The sequence below is a fragment of the Dama dama genome, chromosome X (assembly GCF_033118175.1).
Source record: "Dama dama isolate Ldn47 chromosome X, ASM3311817v1, whole genome shotgun sequence".
NCBI lineage: Eukaryota > Metazoa > Chordata > Mammalia > Artiodactyla > Cervidae > Dama > Dama dama.
In genome coordinates, this window is record NC_083714.1 from 95,723,447 (window position 1) to 95,737,423 (window position 13,977).

Genomic DNA, 13,977 nt, shown 5'->3' on the forward strand with positions numbered 1-13,977 from the left:
AAAACAATCAACTTCACCTTTTTCTCAAGTGCACACGGAACCTTCTCCAGAATAGATCACATCCTGGGCCATAAATCTGGTCTTGGAAAATTCAAAAAAATTGAAATCATTCCAGTCATCTTTACTGACCACAGTGCAGTAAGATTAGATCTCAATTACAGGAAAAAAATTGTTAAAACTTCAAACATATGGAGGCTAAATAACACGCTTCTGAATAACCAACAAATCATAGAAGAAATCAAAAAAGAAATCAAAATATGTATAGAAATGAATGAAAATGAAAACATAACAACCCAAAACCTATGGGACACTGTAAAAGCAGTGCTAAGGGGAAGGTTCACAACATTACAGGCTCACATCAAGAAACAAGTAAAAAACCAAATAAATAACCTAACTCTACACCTAAAGCAATTAGAGAAGGAAGAAATGAAGAACCCGAGGATTAGCAGAAGGAAAGAAATCTTAAAAATCAGGGCAGAAATAAATGCAAAAGAAACTAAAAAGACCATAGCAAAAATCAACAAAGCTAAAAGCTGGTTTTTTGAAAAAATTAACAAAATTGACAAACCATTAGCAAGACTCATTAAGAAACAAAGAGAGAAGAACCAAATTAACAAAATTAGAAATGAAAATGGAGAGATCACAACAGACAACACTGAAATACAAAGGATCATAAGAGACTACTACCAGCAGCTCTATGCCAATAAAATGGACGACTTGGATGAAATGGACAAATTCTTAGAAAAGTATAACTTTCCAAAACTGAACCAGGAAGAAATAGAAGATCTTAACAGACCCATCACAAGCAAGGAAATCGAAACTGTAATCAAAAATCTTCCAGCAAACAAAAGCCCAGGACCAGATGGCTTCACAGCTGAATTCTACCAAAAATTTAGAGAAGAGCTAACACCTATCTTACTCAAACTCTTCCAGAAAATTTCAGAGGAAGGTAAACTTCCAAACTCATTCTATGAGGCCACCATCACCCTAATTCCAAAACCAGACAAAGATGCCACAAAAAAAGAAAACTACAGGCCAACATCACTGATGAACATACATGCAAAAATCCTTAACAAAATTCTAGCAAACAGAATCCAACAACATATTAAAAAGATCATACACCATGACCAAGTGGGCTTTATCCCAGGAATGCAAGGATTCTTTAACATCCGCAAATCAATCAATGTAATACACCACATTAACAAATTGAAAGATAAAAACCATATGATTATCTCAATAAATGCAGAGAAAGCCTTTGACAAAATTCAACACTCATTTATGATTAAAACTCTCCAGAAAGCAGGAATAGAAGGAACATACCTCAACATAATAAAAGCTATATATGACAAACCCACAGCAAGCATCACCCTCAATGGTGAAAAATTGAAAGCATTTCCCCTGAAATCAGGAACAAGACAAGGGTGCCCACTCTCACCACTACTATTCAACATAGTGTTGGAAGTTTTGGCCACAGCAATCAGAGCAGAAAAAGAAGTAAAAGGAATCCAAATAGGAAAAGAAGAAGTGAAACTCTCGCTGTTTGCAGATGACATGATCCTCTACATAGAAAACCCTAAATACTCTTCCAGAAAATTACTAGAGCTAATCAATGAATATAGTAAAGTTGCAGGATATAAAATTAACACACAAAAATCCCTTGCATTCCTATATACTAAAAATGAAAAAACAGAAAGAGAAATTAAGGAAACAATACCACTCACCATTGCAACAAAAAGAATAAAATACTTAGGAGTATATCTACCTAAAGAAACAAAAGACCTATACATAGAAAACTATAAAACACTGATGAAAGAAATCAAAGAGGACACAAACAGATGGAGAAACATACCGTGTTCATGGATTGGAAGAATCAATATTGTCAAAATGGCTATTCTACCCAAAGCTGTCTATAGATTCAATGCAATCCCTATCAAGCTACCAACGGTATTTTTCACAGAACTAGACCAAAGAGTTTCACAATTTGTATGGAAATACAAAAAACCTCGAATAGCCAAAGTAATCTTGAGAAAGAAGAATGGAACTGGAGGAATCAACCTGCCTGACTTCAGACTCTACTACAAAGCCACAGTCATCAAGACAGTATGGTACTGGCACAAAGACAGAAATATAGATCAATGGAACAGAATAGAAAGCCCAGAGATAAATCCACGAACTTATGGACACCTTATCTTCGACAAAGGAGGCAAGGATATACAATGGAAAAAAGACAACCTCTTTAACAAGTGGTGCTGGGAAAGCTGGTCAACCACTTGTAAAAGAATGAAACTAGAACACTTTCTAACACCATACACAAAAATAAACTCAAAATGGATTAAAGATCTAAATGTAAGACCAGAAACTATAAAACTCCTAGAGGAGAACATAGGCAAAACACTCTCCGACATAAACCACAGCAAGATCCTCTATGACCCACCTCCCAGAATATTGGAAATAAAAGCAAAACTAAACAAATCGGACCTAATGAAACTTAAAAGCTTTTGCACTACAAAGGAAACTGTAAGTAAGGTGAAAAGACAGCCCTCAGATTGGGAGAAAATGATAGCAAATGAAGAAACAGGCAAAGGATTAATCTCAAAAATATACAAGCAACTCTTGAAGCTCAATTCCAGAAAACTAAATGACCCAATCAAAAAATGGGCCAAAGAACTAAACAGACATTTCTCCAAAGAAGACATACAGATGGCTAACAAACACATGAAAAGATGCTCAACATCACTCATTATCAGAGAAATGCAAATCAAAACCACAATGAGGTACCATTACATGCCAGTCAGGATGGCTGCTATCCAAAAGTCTACAAGCAATAAATGCTGGAGAGGGTGTGGAGAAAAGGGAACCCTCTTACACTGTTGGTGGGAATGCAAACTAGTACAGCCGCTATGGAAAACAGTGTGGAGATTTCTTAACAAACTGGAAATAGAACTGCCATATGACCCAGCAATCCCACTTCTGGGCATACACACTGAGGAAACCAGATCTGAAAGAGACACGTGCACCCCAATGTTCATCGCAGCACTGTTTATAATAGCCAGGACATGGAAGCAACCTAGATGCCCATCAGCAGATGAATGGATAAGGAAGCTGTGGTGCATATACACCATGGAATATTACTCAGCCGTTAAAAAGTATTCTTTTGAACCAGTTCTAATGAGATGGATGAAACTGGAGCCCCTTATACAGAGTGAAGTAAGCCAGATAGATAAAGAACATTACAGCATACTAACACATATATATGGAATTAGAAAGATGGTAACGACAACCCTATATGCAAAACAGAAAAAGAGACACAGAAGTACAGAACAGACTTTTGAACTCTGTGGGAGAAGGTGAGGGTGGGATGTTGTGAAAGAACAGCATGTATATTATCTATGGTGAAACAGGTCACCAGCCCAGGTGGGATGCATGAGACAAGTGCTCGAGTCTGGTGCACTGGGAAGACCCAGAGGAATCGGGTGGAGAGGGAGGTGGGAGGGGGGATCGGGATGGGGAATACGTGTAAATCCATGGCTGATTCATATCAATGTATGACAAAACCCACTGAAAAAATAAATAAATAAATAAATTTTAAAAAATAAAATAAAATAGCAGTAATACCTCATAGAGTCATGGTGGGTATTAATTGTGACAATTTATTGAACAAAATGGTTGAATTTCCTCTTCATGAATTGGGGAATGCATGCATGCTAAGTCGCCTCAGTCATGTCTGACTTGTGACTCCACCAGTTTCCTCTGTCCATAGGATTCTCCTGGCAAAAATTCTGGAGTGGGTTGCTATGCCCTCCTCCAGGGCACCTTCCCAACCTAGGGATCGAACCCGAGTCTCATGGTCTCTTGCATTGACAGGGAGGGGTTCTTTACCACTAGAAGTAGGTAAAAGCAAACAAAAATAAGATTTAGAAATAGATTTGACTTAATGGACATGAGTTTGAGCAAACTCAGGGAAATAGTGAAGGACAGGGAAGCCTGGCATGCTACAGTCCGTGGGGTCACAAAGAGTCAGACACAACTGAGAGACTGAACAATAACAATATTACACTCCAAACCACAGGTAATGGAGCAGAAAAAGCAGTGCAATGTGGTGATAATTTGCACTTTGCTTTCCTCTATGACCATCCTCTTCCCTCCACATCAGTGTGGCCTAATTGGGAGCTGAACTTCCATCTCTCACACAGAAATAATGAGTGCTATGAGTTAGTGCTCTGCTGAGAGGTATAATCAAGGCCAAGAAGGAGACTGAACTTCAGCCAACACCTGCTGACAGTGAATGGGGCAAGGTAGTGGGAGTCCGAGTTTCACATTTGCCAGGGTGATAGCAGTGAGTCCAGCAGAAACTTAACCATTCACTTGCACCTGTTTCTATGCATTGTACATAAAAGGTGAATTTCTGGAAATAGAAAAGAAGATTAAATAGAATTCAGAGTCTCATAATAAAATAACCTAAAAGTTCAGGATACAATGAAAAATCACTTGTTATACCAAGAACTTGGAAAACCTCAACTGGAAAAAGACTTCATAATTAATTTGATGAAACTGGTATTACCCAGATACACAAGAGAAATTGTCGACTTATAAATATAGAGGCAAAATTACTCAACAAAAGTATAGTGCATTGAATCCAGAAATGTATAAAAAGAGTTATACTGTATGATCAAGTGGGATTTATGCCAGGGATGCAAGGTTGTTTTAAGATCTAAAAAACAGTTAACGTGATTTACCACAAAAATAAACTTCTCTGGTGGTTCACTGGCAGAGTTGGCTGGCCAATGCAGAAGACATGTGTTCAATCCCTGGGTCGGGAAGATCCCTTGGAGAAGGAAGTAGCAACCCACTCCAATATCCTTACCTGGGAAATCCCATAGACAGAAGAGTTGGGCGGGCTACAGTCCATAGAGTTGCAAAAGAGTTGGACGGGACTTAGCAACTAAACAACAACAAATCACAAAAATAGACTAAAGGACAAAAATAATGCTCAGAGCAAATACAAAAATAACATTTGACAAAATCCAACACTGTAACATGATAAAAGCACACAATGAAATAGGAAACGTTCTCAACTCAATAAAGTGAATCTAAAAAAAAAAAAAAAACTCACAACTTACATCATACTTAATTGTAAAAGAATGAAAATCCCCTCCCCTTAGCTTAGGAAAAATATATGTGTATTCACACTTGCTGTTTCTGTTAAACATTACGCTAGAGCTTTTCTAAGGACAATTAGGCAAGAAAAAGGGCATAAAAATTGGAAAGGGAGAAATAAAACAATTTCTAGTTACAGACATGATCTTATATATAGAAAATGGTAATGAATCAATTAAAATATTTTAAAACTAATAAATAAGTTCAAGCAAATTGTAGTGCACAAGATCAATATACAAAAATTCATTATATTTTGGGATTTTTTGTAGGCTTATTATATTTCTGTTAAAAATTCTATTGGAATTTCAATCAGGATAGCATACAATCTGTAGGTTGCTTTGGGTATTTTGACAATAATAATTCTTCCAATCCATGAGCATAGAATGTCTTCCATTATTTGTGTCTTCAGTTTTTTCATATTGTCTTATAGTGTTCAGGTCTTTTATCTCCTCCCTTACATTTATTCTTAGATATTTCATTCTTTTTGATGAATTTGTAAACAGGATTGTTTTATTCATTTCTCTTTCTAGTAGTTTGTCATTAGTGTATAAGAAAAAAAAATAATTACGTTGATTCTGTATCTTGCTTTTACTGAATTTATTAATTCTAACATTTTGTTTGATGGCATCTTCAGGGTTTCCTGTGTGAAATACCATGTCATTTGGAAATAGTGACAGTTTTACTTTTTTTGTATTTAAATAGGATAATGTATTTCTTCTTATTAATTGCTCTGCCTAGAACTTCTAATAGTATGCTGAATAAAAGTGGCAAGAGTGGGCCTCCTTGCTGTTGTTGATTTTAGATTAAAAAGATTTAAACATTTCACCATAGAATATGATGTTAGCTGTGGACTTGTCAAATGTGATTTTTATTATGTTGATGTAGGTTCCCTCTATGCACAGTTTCTGAAATGTTTTGTCATAAATGGATGTTGAATATTATCAAGTACTTGTTCAGCATCTATTGAGATGACCATGTATGATTTTGGCCTTTAAATTTGTTAAGATAGTGTATCACATTGACTGTTCTGTGGATATTGATCCATAAGTGCATCCCTAGAATAAATTCCATATAGAGTGTGATCCTTTTAATGCATTGCTAAATTTGGTTTGCTAATATTTTGTTGAGATTTTTCAATCTATACTTATCAGGGATATTGGCCTGAAATATTTACTGGTTGTGTGTGTGTGTGTGTGTGTGTGTGTGTGTGTGTGTGTGTATGTATGTGTGGTATCTTGTATAGTTTTATATCAAGGTAATATGAGTTTAGAAGTGTTCTGTCTTTGAAAGAGCTTCATAAGTATTCATAAGCATTAATTCTGTTCTAAACATTGGGTAGAATTCATTAGTGAATCCATGTTGTCCTGCATGCTTGCTTATTGAGAGGTTTTTGATTACAGATTCAATATCTTTACTAGCAATCAGTTTGATCAAATGTTCTATTTCTTCATGATTCAATTTTGGTAGGTGTATGCTTCTAGGAATGTATCTATTTCTTCCAGGTTGTCAAATTTGTTGGCAAATATTGGTTCACAATACTCTCATTTCTTTTATGATCATTGCTATTTCCTTACTTCTACTATTTTTTTAACAAAAGAATAGTTGATTCACAATACTCTTAGATTCAGGTGTATAGCACACAATTTGTTTTGAGGTGCTTTTTGCAAATTGTATTCCATAATTGTTAATTATAAAATATTGGATATAATTCCCTGTTCTATACAGTAAATTATTTTTGCTTATTTATTTTATGTATAGAAGTTTGTATCTGTTAATCTCATATTTTTAATTTTTCCCTCTATCTTTCCGGATCCATTTGGTAGCCATAAGTTTATTTTCTATGTCTGTGAGTCTGTTTCTGTTTTGCACGTAGATTCATTTGTATTATTTTTTGGATTCCACATATAAATGATATCATATAGTATTTGTCTTTCACTTTCTCTGTCTTTTTTCACTAAACATAATCTTCTCTAGGCCCATCTGTGTTGCTATGAATTGCAATATTTTATTCTTTTTATGGCTGAGTAATATTTCATATTCATCTGCACACATCTCTTCAAATGAGAGCTTTCTTTTTTCCAGATATACCCAGGAGTTGGATTGCTGGATCATACATCAGTTCTATTTTTAGATTTTTAAGAAACCTCTATACTGTTTTTTATAACGTGTGCACCAATTTACGTTCATACCAACAGGGTAGGAGGGTTCCCTTTTCTTCACACTCTCTTCAGCATTTATTGTTTGTAACCTTTTAAAGATTTTATTTTGTATTGTAGTATAACTGATTAAAACATAATGTTGTGATAGTTTCAGGTGAACAGTGAAGAGACTCGACCATACATATTATACATGTATTAATTCACCCCCAAACTCCCCTCCCATCCAAAATGCCACATAACATTTTGCAGTGTTTCATGTGCTATACAGTAGGTCCATGTTAGTTATCCATTTTAAATAGCAGTGTGTGAATGGGTAGAAGGGATAACTAGAGAGTTTGGGATGGACATGTACACACTGTAGAGTTTTTGATGGAGATGATAATAACTGGTGTGAAGTGATACCTCATTGTGGTTTGGATTTACATTTTCCAAGTAATTATTGAGCACTTCTGCATGTATTTGTTAATCATCTGCATGTCTTCTTTGGAAGAATATTTAGATTTTCTGCCTCTATTTTATTAGGTTGCTTGCTTTTTTGTGTTCAGTTGTTAAGTTGTTTACATATTTTGGATATTAATCGTCGTCCAATAGCATCATCTGCAAATATTTTCTCCTGTTCCATAGGTCGTCATCTTTCATTATGTTGACAGTTTCATTGCTGCAAAACCATTTACATTTAATTAAGGCTCACTTGTTTGTTGCTTTTTTATTTTGCCTTAGGAGACTGGTACAAGAAAATATTGCTATGATATACATCAATGTTTTATGCTCTTCTCTAGGAATGTTATGGTTTCAGGGCTTATATTTATGTCTTTAAACCATTTTGAATTTATTTTGTATATGGTATAAGTTTGTTTGGATATCATCCTTTGACATGTAGTTGTTTAGCTCTCCCAGCACCAATTTTGAAGATACTGTCTTTTCTCCAATGTATATTCTTGCTATATTTTTTTTCATTGATTAATTGACTACAGGTGTATGGGTTTACTTCTGCACTATTTTGTACTATTGATCAGTATGCCTGCTTTTGGCCAACAGCTCAGCATTTTCATTACTGTAACTTCGTAGTAGAACCTGAATTCTGGAAGGCTTATACTTCTAGCTTTTCTTTCTCTCAGTGTTGATTTGGCAATTTTGGGTCTTTTGTAGCATCGTATAAATTTTAGGATTATTTCGTCTAATTTTGTGAGAAATGTCATGGATATTTTGATAGAGATTGCTTTAAATCTGTAGGTGGCTTTGGGTAGTATGCTTATTTTATCAATATGAATTGTTCTAGTCCAAGAACATGGGATATCTTTCCATTTCTTTGAATCATTTTCAATGTCCTTTACTAATGTTTTATACTTTTCAGCATATAGATCTTTCACCTCCTTGGTTAATTTTATTCCTATATATTATATATACATATAATACATTGTTGTTGTTCAGTCACCCAGTCATGTCCGACTCTTTGCAACTCCATGGACTGCAGCACGACAGACCTCCCTGTCCCTCACCATCTCCTGAAGTTTGCCCAAGTTCATGTCCATTGCATCAGTAATGCCAACCAACCATCTCATCATCTGCTGCTATACTCTCCTTTTGCCCTCAATCTTTCCCAGCATCAGGGACTTTTCCAGTGAGTCAGTTGTTCGCATCAGATGACCAAAATAATGGAGCTTCAGCTTCAACATCAGGCCCACAGGTTTGATCCCTGGGTTGGGAAGATAAATCCCCTGGAGAAGGAAATGGCAACACACTCCAGTAATGTTGCCTGGGAAAAGCCATGGACAGAGGAACCTGGTGGGTTCATGGGGTCTCAAGAGTCATATGTGTCTTAGAAACTATATATATATATATAGTTTATATATATGTGTGTCTTAGGAAAAAAAATATATATATAATATATATATATATGTATATATATATATATATATATATATATATATACATATATATATATATATATATATATATATATATCACATGTCCCTTGGACAGCATGGAGATAAAATGAGTCAATTTTAAGGGAACTCTTCCCTGAATGCTCATTGGAAGGACTGATGTTGAAGCTGAAGCTCCAGTATTTTGGTCATCTGATGCGAACAACTGATTCACTGGAAAAGTCCCTGATGCTAGGAAAGATTGAGGGTAAAAGGAGAGGATAGCATCAGATGATGAGAAGGCTGGTTGGCATTACTGATGCAATGGACATGAACTTGGGCAAACTTTCAGAGGTTAAAGCGTCTGCCTCCAATGTGGGAGACCTGGGTTCAATCCCTGGGTCAGGAAGATACCCTGGAGAAGGAAATGGCAACCCACTCCAGTATTCTTGCCTGGAGAATCCCATGGACAGAGGAGCCTGGTAGGCTACAATCCATGGGGTCACAAAGAGTTGGACACGACTGAGCGACTTCACTTCACTTCATATATATATATATATTTAGGATTTTTAAAAGTTCAGATATTTTATTATCAGTGTATAGAAACACAACAGATTGCTATATTAATCTTGTACCCTGCTACATTACTGAAATCATTTATTAGTTCTAATACTGTTATTGTGAAGAATTCAGTTTTCTACGTAGACTATTATGTCATATCCAAATATTGACAGTATTAGATCTTCCTTTTCAAGGAAGATGTATGTTGGATACATTTTATTTATTTTTCTTGTCTGATTACTGTGTGTAGAACTTCCAATAGTATGTTAAATAGACACGGTAAGAGTTGGCATCCTTATCCTTTTGCTGAATTTAGCAGGAAGTTTTTCAGTTTTTCACCACTGGGCATTATGTTTGCTGTGGACTTGTCATAAATGGTCTTTATTATTTTGAGAGATGTTCCCTCCGTACCCACCACAATGAATATTTTTATTATGGATGGATGTTGAATTTTGCCAAATGCTTTTTCTTTGTCTATTGAGATGATCATGTGGGTTTTGTCTTTCCTTTAGTTAATGTGATGTATAGCATTGATTGATTTGCATATGTTGAATCATATTCAAATTGAATGAATCCAACTTAATCATGATATATGTTCCCCTTTCTATATTGTTGAATTTGGGTTGCTAAAATCTAGCTGAGGATTTTTGCATCTATATTAATCAAAGATACTGGTTTATAAATTTTTTTGCAATGTTTGTTTTGGAATCAGGGTGATGATGGCCTCATACAATGAATCTTGAAGTATTCTCTCTTCTTCAGTTTTCTGGAATAGTTTGAGAAGACAGGTATTAATTATTCTTTGTACTTTTGGCAGAATTCTCCATTGAAGTCACTGACTTTTGTTTGCAGAGAGGGTTGTTGTTGTTGTTGTTGTTGTTGTTGTTGTTTTAATAGGTTCTATCTCGAGGTGGCCCCAAGATGGCGGAGGAATAGGATGGGGAGACCACTCTCTTCCCTACAAATTCATCAAAAGATCATTTGAATGTTGAGCAACTTCCACAAAACAACTTCTGAACACTGGTGGAGGACACCAGGCCCCCAGAAAGGCAGCCCAATATCTTCAAAGGAGGTAGGACAAAATATAAAAGACAAAAACAGAGACAAAAGATTTAGGGATGTAGACCCATCCTGGGGGAGGGAGTCGTGAAGGATAGAAGTTTCCACACAGTAGGAAACCCTCTCACAGGTGTGACTGTAAGGAGATTTAGAATCTCAAATGGCAACATAAATGGGAGGGGGAAAAAAGCCTACAGAATACACACCTAACAGCAACCAAAAGTGGAGATGGAGAAGTGGCAGAGACACTTATGTTTGCCACTAGCAAATGGGGACTGGGCAGTGAGGTGTGGTATGCGTCATCGTTCCTTAGGGTAAGGACCAGACCTGAATGCCCTGAGAACAATCTGAGGGAGTTAATGTGAGATAGCAACACAAACTGTGGGATTGCCAAAGAGACAAAAAGAAAAGACATTTCTTGCAAAATGCTCTAACACCACATGGTGACCCCTGGCCCACTCAAAGAACAAAGGATTGAGTGATTACCAAAGGAGAGCAAGCCGGCTGCCATATAGGTCCCTCTCTCCCTGGAGGCAGAGAGACAAGTGTGCAACAGTCAGAGCCAGAAGTCAAGGGGCTGCTGCAATCTAGGCCCCAGAGACTACACTTTACACCAAACTATGAGCAGGCTCCAAGCTGCTAATCACATCTTCCTGGGATCCTGGAGGGTTGAAATCTGCCAAGAGTGTCACAGCCTGAGATCAGCTCCCCAGAGGAGACACATGGCACACCTGGAATGTGCTCTTGTGGTGCCCCTGGGAAACCAAGAGGCAAGGACCTGGGACGTGAATAAGATGCACCACCCACCTGGGACCATGCACTCACCAAGCATGCAGTCGCCTGAGCTTCTTGGACCAGGGAAAGGCACAAAATGCACAGCCCATCTGCATCTGTGTCCCTGCGGAACACCCGAGAACCTGAGTGACTTTGACCTGGGAAGTGCACGAAATGCAGGGCCCACTTGGGACAGTGCCCTTGCTGAGCACCCTGAAGCCTGAACAGTGTGGACCCAGGAAGTACAAGCTGCCTTGGGCTGTGGCAAACCCAATGTGTTACATCCACCATGAGCACTCCCCACACATGCCAGCAGTATTTGTTTACAGTGTCCCTCCCTCTCCACAACACAACTGAACAAGTGAGCCTAAATAAGTGGCCACCTTCACCCCCTTATGTCAGGGCAGAAATTAGACTCTGAAGAAACTCGTTAACTGAGGAAACCAAAATAAACAAAGAAGGGGAAGCCATTCTGGAAGTGACAGGTGCAGCAGAGTAAAACACAGCAGTTTACACTGAGACTGTGCCTTTGAGGGGCCCCTATAGACCTTGAGAACAAGTACAAGCCAGAAAAAGGGACTAACCGACACTGAATTGATACCACATAGCCCAAAACAGCTCCATACAAATTCCTAGATATGTTTTTACTATTGTATTTTTAATTTTCAAAAAAAGTTTCATTCTTTATTACTCATATAACTTTCATTTTTGTAGTCTACTATTACTTTTAAAAAAAATCCCTGCTTTTAAAAGCAAATTCCACACATGCACTTTTAAAGTGTTTTGATTGATTTTGTTTTCTATTCTTTATGCTGTATTTCTGAGAGTCTAACCTCTATTCTAGGTTCTTAATCTTTGTTTTTTTATATTTGTCATCAATTTTGTACCTCTAAGAATCTAATCTTCAATATTCATTTTCACTTAGGGATTTGATTACTGGCTTGATTGCTTCTCCCCTTTTGACACTCCCTTTTCTTCTCCTGGTCACCTCTATCTCCTTTGTCCCTCTTCTCTTCTCTACATAACTCTGTGAATCTCTCTGGGTGTTCTGGGCTGTGGAGAATTGTTTCACCATTAATCCAGGGGGTTTAGTTTCTGTGCTGTATGGATGGAGAAGACTTGAGGCTATTGTAAGAGAAGGACTGAAAGCCATAGGCCAAAACTTTAGAACATCAAAGAACTCCTGACTCCAGGGAACATTAATAGACAAGAGCCCACACAAAAGCCTCCATACCTACACTGAAACCAAGCTCCACCCAAGAGCCAACAAGTTTCTGTGCAAGACATACTACATTAATTCTTCAACAAAACAGGAACACAACCATGAGCATTAAAAGACAGGCTGCACAAAGCCATGCCAAACCATAGTCACCCCAATACTCACTACTGGACACGTCATTGTACTCCAGAGAGAAGAGATCCAGCTCCACCCACCAGAATACAGACACAAGCTTCCCCAACCAGGAAACCTTGACAAGCCACTTGTCCAATCCCACCCAAAGGGAGAAGATTCCACAGTTAAGAGGAACCATGAGCTTCCAGCCTGCATAAAGGGAACCCCAAACACAGCAATCTAAACAAAATGAAAAGGCAGAGAAATATTCAGCAGGTGAAGGAACATGATAAAAACCACCAAACCAAACAAAAGAGGAGGGGATAGGGAGTCTACATTTTTAAAAAATCAGAAAAATGGTAGTAAAGATGATCTAAAATCTTGAAACCAAAATGTAGTTATAGATAAATAGACTAGAGAAAAGGATTGAGAAGATGCAAGAAATGTTTAACAAGGGTCTGGAAGAAATAAAGAAGAATCAATCAGTGATGAAGTATTCAATGACTGAGATTAAAAACACTCTGGAGGGAACAAACAGTAGAAAAACTGAGACAGAATAGAGGATAAGTGAGGTGGAAGAGAATGGTGGAAATAAATGAAACAGAGAGGGGAAAAAAAGAATTAAAGGAGGACAACCTGAGAGACCTCTGGGACAATGTTAAATGCCCCAACATTCGAAACATAGGTGTCCCAGAAAAAGAAGACAAAAAGAAAGGGCATGTGAAAATACTTGAGGAGATAATAGTTGAAAGCTTACCTAATAGGGAAGGAAATAGCCGCCCAAATCCAAGAAACCCATAGAATTTCAAACAGGATGAACCCAAGGCAAAACACCCCAAGACACACATTAATCAAACTAATGAAGATCAAACACAAAGAGCAAGTGGCCCTTTAGTTCCTCTTCGCTTTCTGCCATAAGGTTGGTGTCATATGCATATCTGAGGTTATTGATACTTCTCCTGGCAATCTTGATTCCAGCTTGTGCTTCATCCAGCCCAATATTTAGCGTGATGTACTCTGAATATAACTTAAATAAGCAGGGTGACAATATACAGGCTTGATGTACTCC